Raw genomic sequence first — 24795 nt, 5'->3', positions numbered from 1 at the left:
CCACGATGAAGGGTCTTCATCATCCTCAGCTTTTTAAATAACCCACTCCCCAAATAGAAATAAGATACACAGAGTCTAATGATTCCAATCCCCCTTCTGATTTGGGAGTATTTCCCTGCACCTTATATTTCTTAGGTCTCTTTTCCCTCTTCCCTACCTGTAGCAGCTCCTCGGGATCCCCCCATAGGTACAAACCATCGCGGTTTTGTTAAATCCAATGGATAAATCCCTATTGCCTGAGTGCGTCTCCTCTATTCCAACCTCTGCACAGCTCAAATCCCACTCATTCCCTATGCTGATGCTCCCATTCCCCATCAACTCCTCACAGGATACAGCGGTGTCTGCTCCATGTTGCACATTTACTCCTCATACACATTCGCTCGTAGGGACTGGACAATTATTAAATATCTTGTGTGCTGTTGCTCGCGCCGAAATACATTATATAGAAAAAGAATTAACTCCTGGTTATAATAGCTTGTTAACTAAATCAAAAAGATGCCATTAGTCGCAAGGGTGGGTTTTGGACGCCGAGTATTTCACACCCAGAGCAGCTCCCTCTTTTTGCCACGTCTACAAACTCTTTTTACACCAATTAAATACAAATAAATGAGTCCAAATAAATGCCATTCACTGCCGGCATCGCATCTGTTTTCCTTTTTTGCGATTTCCCTTCTCGAGCTTTTTCTAAATAAATAGTTTTACGGCCTTATTATAGTGACAATGGTCCAACTAATCTTCTTATGCAACCTGTTGAGACAACGTTTGGAAAGCACGACAGCTGGAAGGCGAAGGGGGTATTAATTATTACAGCGTGAACAAGTAGTTTTCATCCTTCGGATGTCCAAGGATGGGGCTTGACGTAACTTTTCAAGGCAACGGGGTGATGTTCATGCTCTGATTGTTCTTCAAGAGGCTCCTCCTGAGGTTCTCAAGTCTTGGCTCCTGCTCTGCAGGATTCCACCACCAACTTTACTATGATCTCCCAGGCAATTGAGGATTCTGGCAAGACTCAGCGCAATCTATCACTGGGGTGACAGACAGAACATAAACTGTATCCTGGCTGACATCACCGCCGCAGTCTCGAGTGGAGTCAGAAGAAACTATTGCAAAATGAACAACAACGCTGTCAGAACCACAGCCTTTCCAGCACCACGAGCTTCCCGTATTGCTTCCTCAGCACAGGTTCTTTGGTTAAAAGGGACTCGTTTTATCCAAAAGGACTTTTACCATCACAACGAACCGAGCCGCTCCAATAAAAGACTAAATGAAATAGCACAAAGCGAGGCTGAAAGGGAGGTTGTCAAATTCTCAAAGCCACCGTGTGCTGAAGCTCCATGAAATTTAAGGATATTTTAAATAACTAGTAAAGCCTTCCAAAAAAATTAAGTAGAAGAGTAAGGGTTGAAAATGAGCAAATGATTTGATGCTCCCATTAAAAGGCAAACTGGAGAGGACTACAATTTGCTAAAGGCGTCGTGAAACGTCTCCCGACCCTCCTGTAATGAAGTAAGGATTTTACTTGGATCTAATTCACTTGCTACACAATTTAGCCTCATTACAAAGCCCTAATAAAACCTCACAGAATGGTAATTAAAGTAGGTGGACTCTCTGCATTCCCTAATTCTATATGCCAGGCTTCAGAAGATACATATCGACCCCCAAAGGGAAACGCGCTTGCTAAATATGCCAAAAAATGGAGCAAACCTTGAGGAAATGCCATCCGTCCATCAACAGAGGTGGGTTATCAGAATTCACAGAATCACAGAATGGACTGGGTTGGAAAAGCCCTCAGAGATCATCCAGTCCAACCCTTGGTCCAACTCCAGTCCATTGACCAGATCATGGCACTCAGTGCCATGGCCAATCTCAGTTTCAAAACCTCCAGGGCCGGTGAGTCCAGCACCTCCCTGGGCAGCCATTCCAATGCTGACCACTCTCTCTGCACAGAATTGCTTTCTCATCTCCAGCCTCAATTTCCCCTGGCAGAGTCGAAGCCCATGCCCCCTTGTCCTATTGCTGACTGCCTGGGAGAAGAGCCCAATCCCCCCTGGCTAGAACTGCCCTTCAGGTCGTTCTAGAGAGTGCTGAGCTCACCTCTAAGCCTCCTCTTCTCCAGACTGAACAAGCCCAGCTCCCTCAGCCTCTCCCCATAGGGCTTGTGCTCAAGTCCCTTCCCCAGTCTTGTTGCTCTTCTCTGGACCCGCTCCAGCACTTCAATCTCTTTCCTGATCTGAGAGGCCCAGAACTGAACACAATACTCCAGGTGTGGCCTCCCCAGTGCAGAGCACAGGGGAAGGATCACTGCCCTTGTCCTGCTGACCACGCTGGTTTGGATACAGGACAGGACACCATTGGCCCTCTTGGCCACCTGGGCACACTGTTGGCTCATGTGGAGCTTCCTGTCCATGAGTCCCCCCAGGTCCCTTTCTGCCTGACTGCTCTCCAGCCACTCTGTGCCAGCCTGGAGCGCTGCAGGGGGTTGTTGTGGGCAAAGAGCAGGACCCGGCACTTGGCCTTGTTGAACTTCATCCCATTGGAATCAGCCCATTTTTCCTTTGAGGAGAACATCTCCTACCCAAGGAGAAGCCCCAGTGACACATCAAATGATCCCATCAGCGTTGAGGTTCTTTGACCGAGACAACGGGTTCATTGGGTGAAGCGCCAAGGTCACCGACACCCTCCCATGTTCTCGCTCCTCAAACAAACTCAACTGGAAGATCAATATTTGCGTGGAGCTGTTAAATCCCAAGCCTCATCGCCCGTTGTTAAACACCAGTACACAGCAGCTCGGTACCGGCGCTGAGGGTCACCGGTTTCCAATGATCCAGCGGTTTTCTCGGGGATTAAAATTTGCGGAGGTAAATAAGGGCGAAGCCATGGGCTGCTGTGGGTCCCTTCTTGCCGTTCCACGCTGGAGAAGACGCGTATGACAGCAAACGACACAAAGATTGACACTTTTACCTCCCACCCGCGACTGCGGCGGCCTCGAAACCTTTCCCCACGTCCCCTGCTATTCTGACAGACATTTCTGTTATTACCACGTGCTTCGTAAACCGAGCAATTAACACAACGCTGACTTGGCAACTCGACCAAACACAAGAGAGACCCGGCCTATTTGGCCGCCTGACACATCCAAGCGCAGGCAAAATTTGCACCGTTCTACCAAATCCCGCCAGAGAAGGAACAATAAGGAGATTTTTCTACTAAAATGAAATCATTTAATTAGCGTGCCTAAGTACTTACATCTACCCTTTAGCTTTCTGCCTGTTCTCATCTCTGCTCTCTTCTCCGATACCTTTATCCAGTTTTCCTCCTCCCTTCGTTTCTTTCCCTTGTCCCTTGTTTCCCCTCCACAAAGAGAAAGGTTTGAAATATCAAAGCAGCATCTTCTCCTATTCCTTTAATGGCTTTTAGAGCTTTTCTCCTTGCTGGGGCTTTTAAAGGCGAGACGCTTCATTGAAGCATCGCCTGCCCAGGGCCATGTAAAAGGAGCTCTGAGCGCCCACCGCAAACACACACACAAAAGGTTTGTAATCTTTAACATTATTAATACCCAAAGAACGCAGCCAGAGTCACAGAATGAGAACCAACAGTAAAATATTTGTGTACTTGTTTACCTCTCTTGCTAATGGTCCTCATTACAGAGGCCACTGTGGTTTAGTAATTTACCTCTCAGGGTGCAAAAGTGATTTCTAAATATTCACTATGAAACTCCGAAAAACAAGAGGCTCGGATTAAAAGAAATCGAGCCAACCTGCATCGGTGCCCAAGCCAGACCACAGCAAAACCACCCATGAGGACAGGCTGTGATGCTACACGTTGTAAAGTTGAAAAAGCAAAGATCCTCGAATAGCGTTTCAAACCGGAGAGAAGATGCTACAAATACTCTCGGCCACCAAGACTCTTCATTGAATGGGTTTTTGTGCAGCCGAGCTCATTAACACACTCAAAACCCCGCGAGATCACTTTACAGACGGCGCTTCCACGCGATAAAGACTGAGTTTAACCTAAAATACACCTCCACCTAAAGCGACAGCTGTGCTTTTCAAAGCCAAAAATACTTCTCAACTTCTCAAAAAGTTTTCTTGAAGGGTTTAACGTCACTTGCAGCGGGAACGGGAACATCGTGCTCCCGCGTCCGAGATGACGGTCAGGAGCGAATCCAGTGACACGGCTCCGGGAATGGGAACGCCGAGCCCGTGGATGTACCGCCACGGCCTTTTTATCTAAATCCGCTTAAATAAACGGAATTTGCATGTGCCTGGAGACAGGGGGTAGATAGCACGCATTCCTGCCACGCCGCTTGCAAAACCTGCCTGTTGTGGGTTGAGATTCGTGCTTGTCTAGAGTTCAAGGTGCCTGAATTCCGGTCTCCTCCACAACCACAAAATCACCTCACAGCTTTTGCTGTGATTTTTTTAACTGAATTTATAACATTTTTCTAATATAACTAATTTATTCACATTGGACATACTGCTTTTCAGCTAATATTTTAACAAACTTAAGCTTCCAAAGGGGTTTAAGCTATGAGAGCGACTCTGCAGCTGTGACAAAGGTACAGAAGAAAAGCAGCGGCGGGGAAAGAACCTGGATCAGTTATAATTTACCCAAAAAAAATCCACTTCGATGATCCTTTGATCCCATTTTTCGTTCAAGCCCTATAATATATCTAGTATATGGGTAAATACAAGGTCGGGAGCATCCTCTGCTTTTGCTGGAGAAGCGTTGTGGATTCAGAGTCTTCTGCACATGATCCTTAGACTACAAAACATTATAAGCAAAGAAAGTCAAACAAGGAGAGAGAACAGCAAGCTAAGACTTGCAGTATTAGGAATGACCATGATTAGTCCACAAACCTGCCCAGCAGTGCCCAAGGTGTAAATCGGGTTTCCAGAAGCTTTACTACAAGTGTAACCCAACATCCAGGACCCACGGGCTGGCACGTGGACACGGACACTCACGATTACATGGTTTGAGCCCAGGTTTAAGCAAACGAGCTCATCACGGACGTAACAGCCATTGTCACCTTGCACAAGAGCAGTTCCCACTTGGATTTTCCTCGCCAGCACAAGCCGGAGCTTTCTCCTGACGAAGGTTTCTCTTCAACAGAATCACAGAATGGACTGGGTTGGAAAAGCCCTCAGAGCTCATCCAGTCCAACCCTTGGTCCAACTCCAGTCCATTGACCAGATCACGGCACTAAGTGCCATGGCCAATCTCAGTTTCAAAACCTCCATGGCCGGTGAGTCCAGCACCTCCCTGGGCAGCCATTCCAATGCTGACCACTCTCTCTGCACAGAATTGCTTTCTCATCTCCAGCCTCAATTTCCCCTGGCAGAGTTGAAGCCCATGCCCCCTTGTCCTATTGCTGACTGCCTGGGAGAAGAGCCCAATCCCCCCTGGCTAGAACTGCCCTTCAGGTCGTTCTAGAGAGTGCTGAGCTCACCTCTAAGCCTCCTCTGCTCCAGACTGAACAAGCCCAGCTCCCTCAGTCTCTCCCCATAGGGCTTGTGCTCAAATCCCTTCACCAACGATGCCCTTAAAGCAATTACACAAGCTACGAGCTACTCACCACCTCAACAACTACTTCTTTCCTACGGACCGAAACAGCTTAGAAAAACACGCCGCCAAAGAGCATCTCACCTGGGCACCAAAGAACCAACCTTGGCTCCTCTCCTTGAGCACAGGATGGATGGAGAACGTGAAGCTGCTCAGTCCCTACTCCAGCCTGTAAACACCACGCAACCAGCAGCATTTGGGAAAAAGGATAATAAACATGTTACAAATACTCATTTTTCTCCAAAGCTAGTGCAAGGCTATTGCTGCGAGCTGCTCAACGCTATTTCAGTTTTACTGCTTTCTGGCAATCAGTGGCGAAGCGACCGAGGCTCCTCACGAACTCCTGGTATGAGCTGTGGTTTCCTGTTTGTTGTGTTTTCCAGTACACTTAAAAGCAACTTGAAATAAGTCACTTTGTCCCTGCCCCCCGTTTGAGATTCAACTGCGTAAACATCTGTTGGAGGTAACAAGTTTGTCTTGCTTTCAGAAAATTGCCTAAATTTGGGGTCTCTACTGCATCCCTTTGTAAATATGCACCTCCTCTGTTATTTCTTTTACTACACCACTCCTCGGTGAACTTTCAAGCGTTCAAAAATAAGCTGAGAAAGCTCGAAACTCATTTTAATTATGCTTTGATAAAAGAGTCAGCCCACTTCTTGAAGGAGTCATTTCGACTGTCATCCCAGCGAGGGAATTCATTTTCTTAAGAGCAAGTCAGAAAATGAGGGTGATTTAAGCCAACGCCAAGCGCCTACTAAATGCTTGTAGCATTTCCCCAGGTTGTGCGTTGTACCTCCCTCCCTTTAGGGAAAAAGGGCAATTGCGTCGTAAAAAGCAAAATCCTGTTGAGTCAGGACACCAGGTTGTGACAACGGGCGGCACGGAGCTCGTGAGTCCCTTTAGTCACCTGCGAAATGAGGCGCTGGGTGACACGGCGCAGGCGCGGGGAGCACGAGCTGCTGAACAAAGAGGCTGCACAGACATCACGGATCAGCCCGGGGTGTTTAATAAAGTCAGGCCAGGTATTGTACGTGGCTTAGAGTGGTGAAAAGTGTTCTTGTTGGTTGAGTTCGCTTTACTCAGGGTGGAGGATGTGTCAGTGTAAACCGGGTTAGCGCTTCACCAAGAGGAGGATAACAGCTGGAGCAAAGGTACACACAGGGCCTTGGAATAAACAACGTTGTGCTGCTTTGGAAAGACTGTGAGACTGCACCTGGAATCTTGTGTCCAGTTGTGGCCCCTCAGTTCCAGAAGGACAGGGAACTGCTGCAGAGAGTCCAGCGCAGCCACCAAGATGCTGAAGGGAGTGGAGCATCTCCCGTGTGAGGAAAGGCTGAGGGAGCTGGGGCTCTGGAGCTGGAGAAGAGGAGACTGAGGGGGGACTCATTCATGGGGATCAATATGGAAAGGGGCAGTGTCAGGAGGATGGAGCCAGGCTCTTCTGGGTGACAACCAGTGACAGGACAAGGGGCAATGGGTGCAAACTGGAACACAAAAGGTTCCACTTAAAATTGAGAAGAAACTTGTTTGGGGTGAGGGTGTCAGAGCCTGGCCCAGGCTGCCCAGGGAGGTTGTGGAGTCTCCTTCTCTGCAGACATTCAAACCCGCCTGGACCCCTTCCTGTGGAACCTCAGCTGGGTGTTCCTGCTCCATGGGGGGATTGCACTGGATGAGCTTTCCAGGGCCCTTCAACCCCTGACATTCTGATATTACCGAAAAATAAAAAAAGCAACACAGTACAGGTAAATGCTCTCTGCTGGATCACAGAATCATTTTGGTTGGAAAAGACCCTCAAGATCATCAAGTCCAACTGTTCCCCCACCCCTGTCCCTGCCCCATGTCACTGAGAACCTCATCTCCATCTTTCCAGCCCTCCAGGGATGGTGACTCCAGCACTGCCCTGGGCAGCCTGTTCCAATGCCCCACAGCCCTTTGGGGAAGAAATTGTTCCCACATCCAACCTCAACCTCCCCTGGTGCAACTTGAGGCCGTTTCCTCTGCTCCTGGCGCTTGTTCCTGGGGAGCAGAGCCCAACCCACCCTGGCTCCAGAGCCACTGCCCAAGGTGCTCCATTCTCCTGGGACCACACACGCGCTTTGCAGAGCGAGAAATCTGTCGTACCTTCCTAAGATTCCAGTGTGTTAGTATTACTGTTAAACATATCTAGAGCCCCGTTACGCATCGTATTACAAAACCTTCACAAAGAAAGGATACGAAGAGTTACATTCTGGAACATCTCTAGCGTTTCTCCCTTTATTTTTCCAGCAAGTCATCCTTTACTTTGTCACGTTCTGCAGAACGCAGACTTTAGCTGACCGTAAGCACAAAGTATCCTCTGCAACTACACGCAAATTTTTATGCTTGTAGCTGACGTCGGTAATTAATCCCTCTCTAAAAGTGCTGCTGAGTGATGAGCTGTGTTAGAAGCCTGGGGTTTAATAAGCTCTTGCAGAGGCACAAGCTGCTACACGTGCTGCCTTTAGAAAGCCCGGTGTAACACACACCGAGTTTGCACCTCGGCCCCAGCACCTGAGTTTCCAGTTGTGAAAGTGCATTGTAGCCATAATCCGACCTCATGCGCATCTTGGCTTCGGCGACTCTCACCAATAAGGTGGTTTTTTGGTGTCAATAGGGCTATCGCAGCTATAGGGTTTTGTCTTCAAAACGGCCTTGAAACACAAGGAGTCGGAAGTTTCTTAATGAATAATATCAGTACAAAATATTCTCCTGGAAAGGCATGAACCGGGTCACGGGGAAACAGAAACTCAGCGTAATTCATGTTATCTGAAAACTCAATCTGGAATGTAAAGTCGTTACAGGAATGTTCTAGGCTTCCCAAGAAACGTGGTTCTGTTCGGTTTTTTGCTATTCTGTTAACTCCAATTTTTAAAGCCAGATTTTCATCCCTTCATAGGGAACCTGTGAGCAGTAGCAGTGCCAGACTGAACCAAAGCAAAGTCCTTCTTGTGAGACTTTCTCCCAAACATCAAGTTAAACGAGAAACCTCATTTCTTACAAAAACATGCACATTAGACACAACAACAGCTGAAACCTTTACTGCAGAAACCCCGACAAATTCAAGTTACGCTTCTAGCATCAAAATGGCAACAGGTAGGAGGCAGCACTGGCTTTTTGGGTTTCATTTTCAGTTCTAGGGGAAGGTTTTCAATGACTCCGGTGTGTAACTCACCCTTTTGCTCCAAGCGAATCGGCGGCACGAGGTGAAGCACCAGTGCCAGTTTGGCCGCCCAGTTCCATTCACCAGCAAGCAGCACAACCCAGCTCCCCCCATTCAAAGCGATTCCTCCCCTCTCCTAAAACACCGGGGTCATTTTCTCAGTGGAAGAATCAAATACAAGAAAATCAGCTCTTTGCATCATTCTTCGAGTTGCGTTTGCGAAAGAAAAGATTTGCTGTATTTCCATAGCACATGCGTAGCCGTTCAATTAGGAGCAGAAATATCACTGAAGCCATTCTGAGTAGAAATTACAATCGATTCCAGAGATCCCGAGAGGGTATAACACCCCAAACAAAGGTTGCCAAAACATCGAGAAAAGAAAGAACACAGATGGATACCACGTGCTTCTGCTGGAAGCAAATACAACCTTGCCCATGATAAAAATCTTCATAAACAATAAAATAAAGCCCTGCATATTTTTAGCCTGACTAAGAGGATTACACAAGGGCTTTATGAAGACGTTTACACCAGGGCTGACACACTACACGGTAGCGACGCAGCCACGCGTGGAACTGCGCGTGGAACCGTTCCTTTGGGAATTGCTTTCAAACCCCAAGAGGAAAATGATGTTTCGCTCGTGACACAGGCCAAAAAGGACCCGGAGCAGCATCACAACAGGATTATTTCACCCAACAACGCTCCTTTCCTCAACAAGGACACGAAGTCCCCAAGATAAGAGGACTATGAAGGTCCAGCGCCACAATTATTCTACTATAAAGCCTTAGGGTGGGGCTTCACTTATAAACTTCCACATTAAGACATGGTTATTCCATTAAAGCAAAAGAAGCCACAACAAAGCACGTGACAAATCCAAGACGTGGGTCTCACTGTATCCTTGGTCCTATCTGTATCCATCTGTATCAGCATCGTCACCCGTAGTGAATCCAAGTCAAAATGCACTTGAAGGCTACACAAGGAGCTTGGTTATCCAGTCTAAGGGGAAATAATAATCTAGAAACATCACGGATTTCTAAACAAGTCTGCAGTTCAACACACGGCACAGCGATACAACACAACCTTGTTCATGGAACCATCAAATCCCAGGGATTCGGGATGTCCAGGATCATCTGGCCCAACCTTCCTTGGCAAAAGCACCATCTAGACAAGCTGGTCCAGCTGAACCCTAAAAACATGCGATGTTGGGGAACCCACCGCTTCCCTAGGGAGATTATTCCAATTGCTGATCGGTCCATCAGCCACAATCAGTATTTCTAAACCATAAAGTGTTCGTTAACTCCTACCCCACGTGCACGAGTCCCTCGCTCCCTGCTCCTCGGAGAATCACTCAGTTGAGCAACTTTGCTCCAGCTGCGCTTTAGGAAAAGTCCTTATTTCCACCCCCGGTTCACCAAAGGGCACCCAGAGCCTCCTCTTAGTGCCCTTGATAAAGCGATATCCACATGCAAAAGCAGATTTTTAAGAGATGCTAATTACTGGCAGCGGCTTAATGGGCTCATTAGAAACCAGAGCTCTCCATCAACGCCGGAGACCGTGCCAGCGCAGCAAGGAAAATAAACTTGGGTTCTTTTATTAAAGAAAAAAGGTATTTCCACAGCAATAAGAGTTGAAAGCACAACTCAAGGATTACAGTATTTCACTTTTTTTAAAGTATCAATATTAAATCTACACACCTCAAGAACTTTTTCAATACATAAGTATCCATTTTCGGGGAAGAGTTACAAGAAACAAGGGTGTTTTGCTACTCTGTCACCACTCGCTCCACAGGTTTAAATTTGGATTCAAAGGTGCAGTATCTGTGCTGACTAAAAAGCTGCATTTTGTGGTGAAAACCCAGGGTTCCACGGCAGAAAAGCCTTGGATGGGTTTCCAGCTCTGCCAGAAACATCCACAAAGATCCCGAGCGAGCCCGGTTGAGCCAGATCAGGAAAAACAGCCACTTTTCCTTGAGAATGAGACTAATTCTGTTCTAAGAGCGAACTGCACTGCTTACTTACAATGTGCAAATACATCATAAGCCATTATAAATTATAATCAACCCCCTAACAAATGTCTGAAATGGCTAATTCCTCATGTTTGTGGAGACAGCCTGAATTTCAGCCATTTTTAGGAACCAACCAGATGTACAAGGGTGAGTTATTCCCATTCTGACACCTTCCCATCGCTCTTCTGCAATTCAGCTTTTTCAGAAAAATATGTTCACATATGAAGGCTGAAAATTCTGCCTGTGAAGCTGCTTTGGACCTTTCTTTTTTACCTTTTTGGTTGAAATAGTGTTGAGGGGGGGATGTGGAACAAATACACCAAAAATGTCTCCAACAGCCTGTCAAGATAACTAAAAATTTGGGAGTTGGCCTTGAGCTCCTGGAGCCTTTAACCTATCGATCAGAAACAGAAGAATCCCAGAATGTCAGGGGTTGGAAGGGCCCTGGAAAGCTCATCCAGTGCAATCCCCCCATGGAGCAGGAACACCCAGCTGAGGTTCCACAGGAAGGTGTCCAGGCGGGTTTGAATGTCTGCAGAGAAGGAGACTCCACAACCTCCCTGGGCAGCCTGGGCCAGGCTCTGACACCCTCACCCCAAACAAGTTTCTTCTCATATTTAAGTGGAACCTCCTGTGTTCCAGTTTGCACCCATTGCCCCTTGTCCTGTCACTGGTTGTCACCCAGAAGAGCCTGGCTCCATCCTCCTGACACTGCCCCTTTCCATATTGATCCCCAGGAATGAGTCCCCCCTCAGTCTCCTCTTCTCCAGCTCCAGAGCCCCAGCTCCCTCAGCCTTTCCTCACACGGGAGATGCTCCACTCCCTTCAGCATCTTGGTGGCTGCGCTGGACTCTCTGCAGCAGTTCCCTGTCCTTCTGGAACTGAGGGGCCACAACTGGACACAAGATTCCAGGTGTGGTCTCCCCAGGGCAGAGCAGAGGGGCAGGAGAACCTCTCTGACCTACTGACCACCCCCTTCTAACCCACCCCAGGTCCCATTGGCCTTCCTGGCCACAAGGGCCCAGTGCTGGCTCATGCTCACCCTGCTGTCCCCAGGACCCCCAGCTCCCTTTCCCCTACACTGCTCTCTAATAGCTCATTCGCCAACTTACACTGGAACCTGGGGTTGTTCCTGCCCACATTCAAGACTCTACACTTGCCCTTGTTCTATTTCATTACATTTTCCCCGCCCAACTCTCCAGCCTGTCCAGGTCTCTGATGGCAGCACAGCTTCCAGTGTCACCACTCCTCCCAGCTTGGTGTCACCAGCAAACTTGCTGACAGTCACTCTATTCCCTCATCCAAGTCATTGATGAATATATTGAATAATATAGGCCCCAGTGTGGGTGTCTCAGCCCAGCAGGAACCATGGCAAGCAAAATACAGACCACATATATGATTAAATATCACGCTTACATGACTAAGAAAAGTGCACTAAATATCACCTTAGAGACATTTCAGACGAGAAATGACGAATACACTTGAATCACTGCAGTCCCTCCCTAAGCAGCTTATTTGTTTGTTTAGTTCCAGGCGCAATGGGAGCTCGAGCTAATTCAGGTTGCCTGTTACTACCTCATTAGAAATACTAATTACTGCTATTACTTACTAACCGTTTATTTGGGTTAACCTACAACGCAAGCCAAGACGTCTTTTCGAGTCTATCTCAGAAGCCCCGTTGCGATTCCAAAGCAAAGATAATAAGTATTATATAGACTTTGTTATCTGTAAAAATCACTTGATTTGGGGGAGAACTCAGCAAAAATCCTTCAGAATAACTCATAGGAAGCTCCATATGGGGAGGAGAAGGGGGAGCCAAGTTCAACTCATCTCCCTTTCAAAAGTGACGACTTTGATTTAAATTACCCTGGTTTGGAGTTAGGTTCAAGTTGCTTTGGGATCAGCTAATTAATCCTGGATACTTGGTAGTTTTTGATAGGAGTAGAATGAAGGAGGACAATGAAATTACTTACGTTAAAAAAAGTCAGGTTTCAAGCCATCTCGAATCAGGAAAGCATAAAATGTTCTTTAGCAACCAGCAGAATATCTTCAGTTTGAAGCAATCGCCAGATCGCTCAGCCCCTTTTGTGCTGACTTAACAGATAACATTGCAATAATCCCCATTTTTACCCCCCATGAGGATTCTCACAGGTCATTTCAGAGGAAAAAGAGGACGACGTTTGACACGGTCAGGTACATCAAACCTGCGGGAGCTTACAGAGATAAGACTGGGACCTTGAACCGAGTATGTGGCAGCAAAGTAGGAAATGAGCCAGGAACAAACAAAGCTTTCAATACTCGAGGAAAAATAAATGCAAAAGAGAAGACTTATCTTCAGTTTTGACAATCTGCTGCGAATGGGGAGGTGGAAAGAGCTCAAGGCTCACATGAGGAGTCTTGGTGATAGACATTTATAGCCATGGATGCCTGACCTTTCTTTTCTCCGCAGAGCAGCGCAGGGTGTTCCCTCCTATTCCACCTCCACGTGTCGCTCTCAAAACCACATCAGAATTAGGATTTCCAGAGCACAACCTCTGGACTACAAGAGGAACCTCCGGCATGGCCTGAAAAAAACTCCAATCCTTTGAATCTGACTGCTGAAAGGCTGAGCCTTGGTAGCCAGGGTCCTTCTGAACCTGGATCTCCTTCAGGGAGAAGATGGAGACATTGTCAGGCAGGACAGTTCTGGGCCCCTCAGCTCCAGAAGGACAGGGAACTGCTGCAGAGAGTCCAGTGCAGCCACCAAGATGCTGAAGGGAGTGGAGCATCTCCCGTGTGAGGAAAGGCTGAGGGAGCTGGGGCTCTGGAGCTGGAGAAGAGGAGACTGAGGGGGGAACTCATTCATGGGGATCAATATGGAAAGGGGCAGTGTCAGGAGGATGGAGCCAGGCTCTTCTGGGTGACAACCAGTGACAGGACAAGGGGCAATGGGTGCAAACTGGAACACAGGAGGTTCCACTTGAATTTGAGAAGAAACTTGTTGAGGTGAGAGTGGCAGAGCCTGGCCCAGGCTGCCCAGGGAGGCTGTGGAGTCTCCTTCTCTGCAGACATTCAAACCCGCCTGGACCCCTTCCTGTGGAACCTCAGCTGGGTGTTCCTGCTCCGGGGGGATTGCACTGGATGAGCTTTCCAGGTCCCTTCAACCCCTGACACTCTGGGATTCTGTGAATCTGTTTGAGTTGGAATCAAAATGATGGACGCTTGCACAACACGAGCAGCGAACGACCGTCCTGCCACATGTAGATCCATCACAGGGATCCTATTAGTATTTTTGTACACATCATCTCCTTTTTGCCGCTCAACAGGGAAGAAGCATCTCCGCCTTCCTATTCCTTACAACAACCCTTCCTCACTTGTGCTCTTTCATTATCTTCTACCAACGGAGAAACAGAACAGCCTTTCAGAACCTTCCAGCACTTGGAAGACACAACTTGCGCTCATCACGACAGAGAACACTTAATCCTCCAGCCTCCTGACGTGTTCGAAGTTCCAGATAACCCTTTTTCACTGGGAACACGAGGACAACTTCCCTTGTGGACTTCAAAAAACGCTTTCTATCTACTTAAGTCATCTTCTGAAGGTGGAAACGACTCACTGATTAAATCCAGTTTGCAGCGTATCACAATTTCCTAAATTATTTCACCAGCGAGGGCTGCTGAGAACAATAGCTCTGTGCATCATTCTGTGGGTTGGGAGAGAACTCGTTTAGTGCTCTAAATCTCGTTAGAACTCGCTGATCGGGATGTAAAATACACACTTATCTCAGAACCGAAGGCTTTTAAACAGCTTGAAAGCAACTCGGTTCTTCTGTCTTCGAGGAGCAGTTGTTCCGTATTCCTCGCACTTCGGGAGGCCCGGCTGAAGAGCTCTCTTAGTAAACAAATTAAAATCATAGTGCTATATTGCTTTTAGACAATATAAAGCGAGAGCTGAAGGCCGCAGAGCAGCTGTTCAAAGACTAAATGCAGATACAAGGGTCAAACGCTGCATCTCCAAATTTCCCCGTGGCGAGCTGGTCAAGCCCATACCCATTGGTGAAATGGCAATTACACTTCCCTCCTCCCCATAGATGATATTTACACTTAGAAAAAGTTCCATTTAATCCCTGGGGCTTCGTTTCAACAAACACAAGTTCCCCAAAGCGCCTAAATTTGCAGCAAAACCTGATTTTGGGGCCAAACACCCAACAGCACCAACCCCTGGAACGTTTAATATCCAAGTTCTCCCCATCAGCAAACGAACAGGCAGCACCGAGGGAGGAAACCATTCCCACACAGTGTTCTTCGGGGAGTTTGTTGCTTCTTTTCTTTAATTTTTAATGGCTGTTCTGTGTATTTTCCCCTTGCACTTTAAACCTCTGCAGTGAAACTTAAATCTTGTTTAACTAGATTTGTTTAAAATGTTTTTACAAGCCCTGAAGAGGGTTGTTGGTTTTTTTTTCCGGTCCGCCAGTCGCACGCGAAACGTCTGAATTATCAAACGGGGGTATTTTCCAGCATCCAGGAGGAAACCCGAGAGTCAAAGCGTGCTTCTTGGATTGAAAATACCTCCTTAAAAAGCCTCCAGAAGTTATTTACCGCTGTTCTGAAGCAGTCGGCGGTATCTCTGCGATCATACATTCTGTGGCGGAGCAGGAATTCAGGAATCCAGCTCTCCTCGCACGTAGCACCACGCACACACCTACGAGCGAGTCAACAACCGCACGACACTTCAGGTTGGGAATGGAGGCCACGGGTTTTTTTGGAGGCCATCAGTAGAAATGTGGTTCTGCTTTTTTACCAACGTCCGAACACGTTTGACCTCCCAAAACCAGCTTATCCCTTTGGCTGGGTGACATTTCTCCCCGGCAGGACTTGATCACCAACTTTTCTGCGCCCCAAAATGAACAAATCTGTGCTATCCCCACCCCGCCTACAAAGCACAGGGCATTCTCCACAAATCAGGGCATGAAAATGATGTCTATTCCCCTTCTGCATCCCGAGCCCTGCTGACCTGAATCCCAGAATGTCAGGGGATGGAAGGGACCTGGAAAGCTCATCCAGTGCAATCCCCCCATGGAGCAGGAACACCCAGCTGAGGTTCCACAGGAAGGTGTCCAGGCGGGTTTGAATGTCTGCAGAGAAGGAGACTCCACAACCTCCCTGGGCAGCCTGGGCCAGGCTCTGACACCCTCACCCCCAACAAGTTGCTTCTCCTCTTTCAGTGGAACCTCCTGTGTTCCAGTTTGCACCCATTGCCCCTTGTCCTGTCACTGGTTGTCACCCAGAAGAGCCTGGCTCCATCCTCCTGACACTCCCCCTTTCCATACTGAGTCCCCCTCAGTCTCCTCTTCTCCAGCTCCAGAGCCCCAGCTCCCTCAGCCTTTCCTCACACGGGAGATGCTCCACTCCCTTCAGCATCTTTGTTGCCCAACCTATGACCTCCCAAACACCAAAACCTTTGCTTCCCATCTTCCACACTCATCCCAGCTCCCCAAAGTGAGACATGACACACATCCGAGTATCACAGAATCATTTTGGTTGGAAAAGACCCTCAAGATCAACAAGTCCAACCGTTACCCCACCCCTAGCACTGCCCCATGTCCCTGAGAACCTCATGTCCGTCTGTCCAGCCCTCCAGGGATGGTGACTCCAGCACTGCCCTGGGCAGCCTGTTCCAATGCCCCACAGCCCTTTGGGGAAGAAATTGTTCCCCACATCCAACCTCAACCTCCCCTGGCGCAACTTGAGGCCGTTTCCTCTGCTCCTGGCGCTTGTTCCTGGGGAGCAGAGCCCGACCCCCCTGGCTCCAAGCTCCTTTCAGGCAGTTCAGAGATCAGAAGGTCTCCCCTCAGCTCCTGTTCTCCAGCTGAACCCCCCAGCTCCCTCAGCCGCTCCCATCACACTTGTGCTCCAGCCCCTCACCAGCTCCGTTCCCTTCACTCGCTCCAGCACCTCAAGGCCTTTCTTGGCCTGAGGGGCCCAGAACTGTCCCCAGGATTAGAGGTCTGGCCTCCCCAAGTCCCAGCACAGGGACGGTCACTGCCCTGGGCCTGCTGGCCATGCTGTGGCTGATAGCAGCCAGGATGCTGGTGGCCTCATCCACCATCTCCATCCTCACTCCTCTGCAATCTCCATCACAAGCCCACCTGAAATCCCCAATTTTACAGCTCTCGGGAGTTGTTAACACCTGCAAAGTGCCACCACAAGGACTCACCCACACCGAGGGTCCCACAATAACAGGAGTTCCTGCAGTCACGTCACAAAAGTCCCCGTGTTCTGAAGCGTTCTGCAGACCCCACCACGTGCGGACCACAGTTTGGGAACCTCTGCTCCAAAGACCAAAAGCCACCAGCCGCCTGTCACCAGGGCCACTCGTGGATGACACAGGGACCGCCGGAGCCAAAGCCTCTGGGGATTGTGTTGGCAAATTCAAGGCAAGTTGCACCCAATTTAATAAATCCACATATACAACCAGCGCGGTCAAGTGCTCTGGATACTTGAGAATGAACCATCAAGTGCCTTTTACCTTTCACGAACCCCCGGCTACTTGGGCAAATTATCCAATTGATGCGATACTGGTTTATTCACCTGAAGAAACTGGAATAGTTCTTGGTCTTGCAGGGAGGGGAGTTACAAAAAGCAGCTGATACACGCGTTCATATCAAAACTGAACATCATCAAGCAGCTCATCATCTAAAACCATTAGAAGGAAATGAAGTAGGTTGCAAAACCGAGCATTAAAATTATAGAGTAACAGATTTGTGATCGTCCGCGCAACCGTAATCCGTTCCACTTTGGTAGTTCAACCCGTACAGTGAATAAGACACAGAATGTATGGAAAAATATCACGTGGCTACAAAATTATAATTGCAGTTGCATCTGTTTTTCCTAACTTGAATGTTCAGCTTTACAAACTAAATAGCTTCTTGATTTAATGCAACTTCCCAGGTTTTGGTTCTAGGCTGCAATATCACGTTGGACTTTTTTAATAGGCTGTATTTTAACATAGTTCATCCGCAACAGTATCAGAAAATAATCTTAAATTATCACATTATGTCACATGGGAGCAGATGTATTTAATAGAATTTAGGTAGTTTATTTTTCCATTTTCACTGTATTTGAAAAATAAACTAGATTAAAGTATATTTACCAGATATGTTCCATACAGCGAGCTTTGTATATACAATATTGTTTCCGTTTCCAACAACAACAAAAGCGGAAAATCAAGCCAAATGCTATTTTCAATGGCATTTTTCAATCCCTTCAAGCTTTTTGTTCGCTTCTTTTGGGCCTTCAAAGGGATTATCACCATCGCACCTTCACAAACACAGAACTCTGTGCCAATTCCGGCAAGTCTGGGGAAACTATTTGAAAGGTTAAGGCCATAAGTATTAATGTGGCTGTCGGAGATCCCACAACTTCCACTTGGCCTTTGGTGGATATTCCATGCGGAACATGACCCAATTGCACTAAAATAGAGACCCGGGAAAAGGCGATTGAGGACACCCAGGGAAAACCCACATGGAAGTATTTTTACAGAGAACATTTCTATAGAAAAAGAATCGCTGAGACAATAGGACCCAGTTGAAAGAGCACCGAGGAAGTTTGCAAACAGTATAAATACAAAGCGTGTTCTAAAATGGTGGATTTTCATAAGCTTCATTTAAAAAAAGAAGAGTTTTGTGCTCAGAACTGGTTTGGTCCTTGTTCCCCATGAGTGTGAACCCAACATAACATGGGGTTTTACCTGATCCTCCACCAGCAGCTCCCACTCCTTCCATAAATCAACAGTCTTAAAATGACATTTGGAGACATTTTACCCCGGTTCCACTCCAAGAAATTCTAACTATTCATACAACAGTAAATTAGGCTTCGCACTAATTACATTTCAATACACATTGGGACTTTGCGCTCCACTTTGCAGTAAGTTGAGCCATCAGCATATTGTAAACGCTCGAGTTTTATATTCTCGGCAACGCTGTGCGTGCAGCTTTGCGTTATTAAATTTGAACTTAGGAGTCGTATAAAAGCGCAGCGTGATCTGTTGGGTTCTGCTCTAAATGTTTCTGCTGTCAGTGTTTCCAGAGCGCCCAGTGATGGTTCCTTCAGTGCTAAGGCAGCACCTTCCATCATTAAAAACCACTTGTCTGCTATTCCCCGTTCGGCCGAGCGCAACCGGAGCATGGAGGAAAGTCTGGCAAACCCATCCTGCCAAGCTGTGCTGGTAAAATCCAGCTTGGAAACCTCTGCTCATAAAGCAAGAAACAGGTAGCGAAGCTGCCAGATGTGTACAGAATTAGCAAGGAGACACCAAACTCATTTTGCCAGCGATCGCGTTTAAGAAACGCACGAAAGACAAAGCGATTGAGCTTTACACACCCAGTCTGCAATAGGTTTAATTCTAGTTACGTGTTGATTTTCACACACAACTTTTCCAGTGTGATTTGACGTAACTGGTCACAAACATGCGTCAAAATCCTTTTCGGGTTAGTCAGACTTTCGTTAAGTGATAAAAACAACTTCAAATACAGAGGGTGAGCGGCACTTCCATTGAAAAGTGCATCTCTCAACTTACTCAAGGTCTGGGAAGTGTGTTGATAAAACTGGATGCAAAGTGTCGGATGAAAAGCAAAATGCATTTTCTGGGGAGAGTGAGGACAGGCAGCAAGTACGGGATTCACAAGAGAAAAGGGCTCCGAGAAGTTCAGGAGTCCGAGTTGCCAGATTTCTTGTCCAATTTACATATAAATCTGATCTAATGGTCTGAAAAAATCAGGGCTTTTCTCTCCTATTTCTTCAATCCGGGAGTTAGAGAATGTTAACAGAAAAGGGAAAATACAAGAGAAAAAGGGGTTTAGTTCTCATTGTCAAACTCTCAGTGCAGTTTTACCAGAAAGATTTTAATACCTACATTATTATTATTATTATTGAAACAGCAAATACTGTTCCGAAACCATCTGGCCAGGGGATCCCAGTGCTGTGGGGGAATCTCTCTCCCCTCCCAAGGCCTTTATTTCCAAAGACAGGACAAAACCCACTAATATTAAGCGTATAACGTTATCAACACCCAGCCTTCTCACTACTGTGTGATACCATTGAATAGCATTTGATCCCAGGGCAGTGTTGCGATTCTAAACTCACCCCTCCTTGCACAATGCGGATCCCACATACATAGGAAAGCCACCAATTTGTCTGGGTTTAAACGGCTCCTCTTTCGCAATTCCATCACACAAATACAAGAAATGAACCTACTTCTTGTCGTATCTGACCTAGTGCCTTCTTTTCAAAGCCTTCACACTCCGAAAATTGAAGAAAAAAGAGACCCCAACATTAAAAAAAGTGGGGAAAATTAAGCCAAAGAAACACTGGTTTGAGCTTGTTCCATAGCATAGTCCATGATAGTTTAAAAGAAACATAAATAGCTCAAAAGAGACGTTTTAATGATGTATGTTCCAAAATAGAAAGTTGCAGGATCAGCCTTGACTGGGGCATTCCTGAGACTTGTTTAAAACAGGACCTAACACTAAAGGATCAATTTCCCTCTGCAGAAAAACACACATTTAAGAGCCCTTTCACCAAGCAGTTTTAACAAGCTGACAATTTGTGAATCGCCAGAGCATAATATGGATGCTGGAGAATTCCCTAACCCAAGCAAGTCAGCAAAATGTTGGTTTCTATATTCACTGCAATGTTTTATTGTCCTAGATCACCTTTTTGTAACTCATCAGGTCCGCTAAATCCAGGTGAATCTCCGCATGGACACACACGACCGGCTTGCAGAACGTAATAAACCACTAAGCAGGTTTAAACAGATTTCGGAATATCTATGTGTGGATGGCCCTACATTGGTGAACAAACCCACCCAGTTTAGGCCACGCAACCTCACCCGAGGATCCTCACCACAAAAACCCACCCTCAATTCTTCCCCCACTCACCCAAGGGCATCCAAGGGGAAAAAACCCCGAACTCCTTGTGCCGAGAGGCGTCCGAGTCGTCCACACGAGAACCCAGCGCTCTTTGCAGAGGAAACAGGAGCAGTATCGCAGGATTATCGGTGCAGAAGCTGTTCCGCCTGTGTTTTCCCCGCGGAGCGCGCTGGCTCTAGCCCAAAGCTAAGCGAAGCCTAGTTTCTAACCTACATTCCCAGCCAGGTAAATTAGTTCAGGCTTAAAGAACTTCCAAACCAGTTCAGCGGTGGTTTTTTTCCTTTCCCTTTGTAATGACAGGAGCCCAGGTGAAGCGCACGGTGCTGCCACCTCCTTTAGACCCAGCCCGGGCCCCCGAGAGCTTTGCAATCTGTCCCACGGCAAAGCCGCAACGTTTCCAATGGTCAGTTTAACACCGAGATGCTGCCGCGGTGGTAAAAACCTGTTCTGCGTCGCCCTGACTCACACGTCCAGGGTGTGCAAAGAGGTGCAAGCCGTCATTGTTAATATCGCAGCTACAGGCAAATGGCGATTCCAGGCCATAAAGCACCATTTCGCTGTGATGTTACTAAAAAGCTCCCAAAAACTCAATATTTAGGCTGCTAATACGCTGTGAGGATCGACTCTCCCGCTGCCCACCACCATCCAGCTGCTTTCTCATCACAACTTGGCTCCTCTTTCAGTTCAGGCTGGAAGTTTTGGGAAGCAGAGGCCACTTTTGCATCACTCTTACCCCACTGCAAACCTGGTCCGTTCCTGGGTGCCGCAGCAACAGCAATAACGGAGAACCACCGATAAAAATTGCTTATTTGTATCTGCCACCAATTAAAATTCATCTGTAGAACGGTGGCCACATGCTACAGGGTATTACACACCACGCTGGCCGTTCAGAAACACCTGGTTAAGATATTTACCTGTTAGCCCAACCCCTTCCTGCTTCAAATCCTGTCTTTAAAGGCAGAATCTAACTTTTAAAACTATGGTTTTTATCCCTCCTCTTTGATCATAGAGATAAGAACCGAGCTTCAAAGAAACACAGTCAACCAAGCAAAACAAGAATAACTTGTCGTATAAATACCTGCCTTATACAAAATATACTGTTTTTCAACCAGCAAACTATTTATGCAGGAGACGAGGTATTTTTAGTAGTAGCGCTCACACCTTCATTTCTGGCAATCCCTGCAAAGTCTGATGCAAATTACCCCCCTCCGATTAGCAAGCAACGAGGTGCCGATCTCCAGCATATCTGCTCATTGAAAATATGCTTATATAATTAAGCGAGCCTAATAATCCTAACAGGCTTTGAAGATTTGTAACAGCCCACCCGACAACAGCGCCAGGAGACCCAAGGGAAGCCCACAGAGGGTCCACGTCCCCAAACGCAGACTTTTACAACGCGAGAATGACAGCGATCCCGCTCCAATAAACCTCCAGTGGAAGCGTCTGACTAATTGTCTGAATTAGTCATGCAGTTGTGAGCATGTGTCGTAGAACCATCAGAGGGCAAGGCTCGGCGAAAAACACGCACGCTCCAAATCAAAGCCGGCCCGGAGCGAACCCAAAGTCAGGGTCTGACTCCCCAAGAGCCAAAGCCCCCGTTCGCCTATTTATTTTGGGAGGGAAAAGTGGGTTTTGCGCTGCCATATTGTTTGGCAACGCGTTTCCAAACAGCAGATACCCATCTTGAGCAAATAAGTCGAGATTTAACATTTCACCGTGCCCGTCGGCTTCGAGCCAGGCGCGGGATTGCCAAAGTTACTACTGTTTATTATCTGCCATCAAGAGCTGTTTGTCCCCTTAAGTGGCAACTTGAACTTTAATCATTTTCACGGAGCAGTGCTGCAAAGCTGCGGATACCACAGCACTTACCCCTCCACACATCCGTGGCTTTGCATCCATCTTTTCCCGGTTTACAATGTTTCTCTGCCGCTTTGCAAAAGGCCTCGGTGTAAAGCTACAGATGCACCACATACTACCTACAATTCCATATATAACACCTGCTTTTTACTTATAGAAACTGACGGGTACAGCAGGGAGAGTTCAGAGCACAAACACCTTTGCCGAAATATTCTGCAGGCAGATCACAACCTCCAAACTGTGATGGGACAGCACGCCCAGAAAGGGAAACGAAGCATCTTTGTTGTTCGTATTTACCATCTTGTCACTAGAACTCATCAGGTACATTACTCTTTATATATATATATATATATATGCATGCACATTTTGCACACACACATATGTGCATCCTGCCAGCCCACACAAACCAGGTCTCTTTTCAGTTTAAACCATCAACACAAAGCACACAAGCCACGAGACAAAGCGAAGAACATACAAGCGCCACCCACACCAGTCCAAATTTCCAGTTTTAATACACTTTGCTGTGTCACTATTTTTTTTTGGGGGGGGGGAGGAAGGCTGTGCCGTATTTGGCCAGTGAAAATTTGATATCTACCGTACGCTGATTAAGCTTCCAGTGGATGCAAGCGGCAGCCCCAGACGGCGCTCCACACCTTTCCGCCTTCGCAAACGCGCTCTTTCAGGTGCGAAAAGACAAGAAACCAAAGCACAAACAGGCGACCGTCACCCACCGCACACGACCCAGTTCTCAGCCACCGAAAGGTCAAAACGCACCTAGGAAACTGGAGGGCTTGCGAGTGTCTAGCAACCTACACGGGAAAGGAAACAGCCTTCCCGCGACGGGTTTTTCGACCGCTAAATGTCATATTCCAGCAGCTGGAGCCCCCCCCCGGCGCACAAGCCGGGGCTGCCGCTCGCCTCTGTGCTGGCAGGTATTTGGGATTATTTGCGATACGCTGCTGGTCCGGGTCTCTAAGGGAGAAATGGAGGAAATTTAGGGCAAGCGCTCTGCTAGGAATGGGGGGGTGGACTCCCCCCAAGCCCTGAGGAGCCTGATTCCCCACTCACCCCACCTGACAAGCTGCTCTTCCCCACTCCGGTGACCCCAAAACCCCCACGGCCACCTCCAGCTCTCCCTGACCGAACTTACTCACCTCTGCTGAGAACCAGAAGAGCCCCGCCGGGGTCGGGGGGTGGGTTTTGGGGGGACACAGGCACACCCCGGGGAGGGGGGACACACACGCACGATGTCACACGCAGACAAAGAGCTGTCACCTAAAACGCCACCAAACGGAGCGTCCTCCCTGCCCGGGGGGGTCATCCCCAGGGGTTGGGGGGGGGGGGGGACGGCGCTTTCACTTTTTAAATCAACTTTCAATTAATAATAATAAGGGGTGAGGGATCTTTAGGAAAAGGAGGGTTGGGGTTGAACCGCACCGGGGTCCGCCCGGGGCGCTTCTCCTCAGGGGACGGCGGGCGGGCGAGGGGAAGGTGGCGGGAGGGAGCGGGAGGGGAGAGGCCGCGTCGCCCCTCAGCGCTCCGCCCGCCGCCATGGCAGCCCGGGGCGGGGGGCCGGGCCGTCCCCCCCTCCCGCCGTGCCCGCCCCCGCCGTGACAGCTGCGCCTCCCCGCAGGCCGGGGGCTGCGGCGGGGGCCGGGGGGCGGCGGGCCGGCCCCGCCAGACACACCCCCGCCCTGCGCGGCGGGGCGCCCCGGCCTCCCCCGCTTCTCCTCCTCCGCCCTCCCTCCCTCCCTCCCTCAACCCGGGCGCCACTCACCTGCCTGGGTGACAGCCGCCTCCCCCCCGCCGGGGCTGAGGCCGTGGAGCTCAACGGGCAACGCGACAGCGACTCCCCCGGCCAAGCGGCGGGGGGTTCGCAGCTGCGCCCGCCGGCGATCGCGATGGGCGGCGGGCGGGCGGGCGCTTTAGCTGGGGGCCCCGGTTCCCGCTGCGGGGCTCCCGGGGTAGCCGGGGCCCCTTGCCTGGGCGGCGCGGCGAGGCTGCGGGGCTTCTCCGGCTCTGCTCGCCGCTCTCCCTCCCGGCGGGACGGGGCGGAGCTGGATACGGAGGAGGAGGACGGGGGGGCGGTGTCGGAGGAGGCCGCCGCGGCCCGGCACGGATCACTCCTCCTCCTCGCTCAGCCGCTGCCGGCCGCCATCTTCCCCTGCCCACCCGCGGCCCGGAGGGGCTGGGGAGGCCGGGGATCGTCCGCTGTTGTCCCCATGTCCGCTGTTGGGACATCTTAGTGGCGGCCGGGGCCTGAACGGGGCGGCTGGGGGGACTCCGATGGCA

The 24795-nt window shown here is 48.7% G+C and overlaps 1 protein-coding gene across 6 annotated transcripts in view; it reads right to left on the bottom strand.

The window, feature by feature from the left end:
• NCOA1 (nuclear receptor coactivator 1) overlaps positions 1-24554 on the bottom strand; it is a 186098-nt gene extending 161544 nt beyond the window's left edge. For 5 of the 6 annotated variants that reach the window (XM_071807177.1, XM_065834700.2, XM_071807179.1 and 2 more), the window contains exon 1: positions 24281-24554. The gene's annotated coding sequence lies outside the window, so the exon portion shown is untranslated. Of the gene's footprint in view, positions 1-23657; positions 24003-24280 lie in introns of those variants that run through there. The other variant, XM_071807178.1, reaches the window with a different exon arrangement.
• Between the last annotated feature and the right edge of the window lie 241 nt (positions 24555-24795).

This window comes from Patagioenas fasciata, chromosome 3 (genome assembly GCF_037038585.1).
Source record: "Patagioenas fasciata isolate bPatFas1 chromosome 3, bPatFas1.hap1, whole genome shotgun sequence".
NCBI lineage: Eukaryota > Metazoa > Chordata > Aves > Columbiformes > Columbidae > Patagioenas > Patagioenas fasciata.
Note: the sequence above shows the minus strand (reverse complement) of the source record. Positions and strands in the feature narration are given on the sequence as shown.